The sequence below is a fragment of the Mesitornis unicolor genome, unplaced genomic scaffold (assembly GCF_000695765.1).
Source record: "Mesitornis unicolor isolate BGI_N332 unplaced genomic scaffold, ASM69576v1 scaffold32233, whole genome shotgun sequence".
NCBI lineage: Eukaryota > Metazoa > Chordata > Aves > Mesitornithiformes > Mesitornithidae > Mesitornis > Mesitornis unicolor.
The window spans coordinates 3,921-7,009 of record NW_010175860.1 but is presented as its reverse complement, the minus strand read 5'-3'; positions in this window follow the sequence as shown (position 1 = coordinate 7,009).

Below are 3,089 nucleotides of genomic sequence, written 5' to 3'. Positions count from 1 at the left end.
TGGTGCCAGCAGGTAAAGAGGGGGTGATGCAGAGAGGGGTATGGGGTGGGAATGGGGGTCCAGAGCCCTGTTCCTGCAGAGCCATCCTGGGCTGAAGCTCCTTGCACTTGACTCGCTGCTTTTCTGCTCTAATCCCCTCTCTTGGGCTAATTCCCAGCATCTGGAGCTGCTGGTGCTTGGGTTTGGGCTGCAAAAGCGGCTGCACCTTGGCAAAACAGCAGGATTTTCACAAGTGACCCACCTGCAATAACTGCCCATCTCCGTGCCTCAGTTTCCCTTGCCCACAGGAGGAGCAGAGCCTTTTGGATCTGAGCTCCAGACCCTGCACTGCAGGAGCCTTGGTGAGAGGGGAGCTGCTCCATGTGCAGCATCACCTGCAGAGGGTGAGCTCTTGGGGACCCGAATGAGAGCAGAGAAGTTAAGGAAGGGCTTGGGAGCAGAGGAAGGAGCGGCCCTGGGCGCGTGTTAAAGGTTTACATTGCAGACACGTTTATAATCATGGCCTTCACCACCGTGCAGCTCCTCGGGGGCTCAAGGCAGTCACTGAATTATGTTTTCTTGCCCTTTCCCCCCCCCCCCACTTTTTTGCCAAGAGACTGAAAGGGGGAGAGCAAAAAAAACCTATTTGTTTGTCTTGTCTAATTTAATTTATGTTATTTATCAAACAGACAGGTTATTTGGGAAACCAGATGGACCCAGGCTAAAAATCATCTGTATTTCCAACGTGTGAGGAATTGTGGCAGAGTGGACACGTGGAAAGCGGCGCTGGGCGTTTTGTGTGTGCTCCTCGGACCCCGTACGGGGGTTAAAGGACAGAAACCCTCGGGCATCCGCATGGGGGTCACGATTATTTCCCCCCCTCTGGTTCATTAATCCATTGCTGTGCATCCTTGCTCCAGAAGTAACGAATGGGGTGCAGTTTGGGGCCTGTGGAGATGGGTTTTACCCTGTGGTTGGCTTTAGAGTGCAGCAGGGGATGTTCTCAGCATCCTTTGCGTTGGTTTCCTTTCCTTTGGGTTCTCTGTTGTTGGAAAAGGAAATGGAGAAGATGAGGGAGTGGCAGAAAGGGGCAGGAATGGCCGTAGTTGGGCTGAAATGGGTGGGAAAGGGGCAGAAATATGTGGGAAATTGGTTGAAATGGGTGGAAAAAGGGGCTGTAATGGGTGGGAAAGGGGCGGAAATGGGTGGAAATGGATCAAAATGGGTGGGAAATTGGTCGAAATGGGTGGAAAAGGGGCTGTAATGGGTGGGAAATGGGTCAAAACGGGTGGAAAAGGGACCGAAATGGGTGGGAAAGGGACTGAAATGGGGCAGGACCCCAGCACCTGGGCAGAGCCCGGCCAAGCTCATGACATGGAAACCGGCTCCCTCTGGGGCTTGCAGCAGGGCTGGGGTTATCGGGTGCCCTGTAAAGGAAAAGTTTCCCTCTCTATTAACTATTAGTCATTAATATTAATTATAACACTGCCCGTGCTCCGTGTGGACAGATGTTTGGTCCTGGGGGGTTGTTATTTTTCTCCTGTATCATCCAGACGCCCAATTTATGGCCAACTCCAGCCCTGCTGCTCCAGTTGTAATTAAAGAAAACGACATTAAAGATTGCAGCGTGGGGGGGGGATGAGACGCAAATCTTGCAGCTTTGCAAGAGATTAATTTTGATTTTTAGCTGATATTTCTTCCCCTCTGCTCCTCAAGGCTGTTCTCCTGCAACGCGCTCCGTGCGGTGGCCCATTGATTTTCAATATTTGTTGATGCTCGTGCACAAGGTGATGGAAGATCGGCATCCGAGAGGCTCCTTTGCTTCTGGGGGGGTGAGTTATGCTTCATGGGTGTCCTCAAACCCCATCCGGTACCCCAAAACCTGCCTGCAGCACCCCAGCCCTCACCTGTGCCTTGGGGACGCAGCATCTTCCTGCGCTGCCCAATTTCCAGCCGCTGTGGTTGATGGAGACTCAATGCATCAATGAACCACTCGGGGTAACGCAGAGATGGGATTTCCACAGCCCTATTTCATGCAGAGGGCTCCGAAACCCCCAACCTTTCACCATTAAACACCAAATCAGGGGAAAAAAGGGGATTTGCCTTCATCCCCAGCTCACAAAACCTTCTTGCTGAGGCACGCTGAGGCACCCTGAGTCCCCTGTTCGGCCAACTGCCCCGCAGAGCAACCCAGTCAAGATTTTGGCATTTCCTCTATAAAGAAAATTAATTAAAGCAACAGGCAATTATCCCCGCCATGTGTTCCCTATTTCGCGCGATGCTCTCGGTCCAAAGCTCCGAGCATCCGGCGGGGATGAGCTCACGGGCCTCTGATTTTGGTAGCAGCGACGGATTCGTGTGTGATCATCAGAGAGGGGATGACCTGAGCCCCAAAATATGCCCCAGCATCATCCCGTCCCCTTCTGCTGGGAAAGAAGGAGGAAAAGATGAGATGGGGTCAATGCGGTTGTGTGTGCAGGGGCAGAACAGGGCTAAAGGAGCGAGGTTTGATGCTCTCCAGTGATGGGGAGGGGACATCCCTGGTCCCCCCCATGCCCCCCGGGTTCTGGGGCCGGTGCCGCATCCTGCGAGGGGAAGAGCAGGCTCCCAACATCTGCTTGGCGTTTGTCTTTCATTCCCGTTCCTCCCCCGCCTCTTTCCTCCCTCCATCTGCACCGGCCCAAAACCAGGGCCTGGATCCGCTCCTCGCCAGCCCTTCGCCACCTCACCCCCCAAAACGCCTCGAATGGGGCTGCACTGGGACCCAGCTCTGCAGCCTGGGCTGCTCCGGGGTCCCCAGGGGTTGTTTTGGGGTCCCCATGGGCCGCTTTGGGGGTCCCTGTGCCTCCCGCTCCCCAGGCGCGCTCATCCCCGAGCGTCTCCCGGGCACGGAGCAGGGCGAGCATCGCTTTGGCTCTTCCCTGTGTCCCCCCCGCCCCTTCCCCAAGCTGCTATGAATAAATCATTGTTTTATTAAAGAGAAGCAGCTGCTTTTTTCCTCCTCCTTTCTTTCCGCCACCCCGTCCGCATCCACGCGAGCCCTTTGGCACATGCTCGAACGCCAAAAGCCCCATTGAGGGCCCCCGGACCATAGCAATTGATACACACAG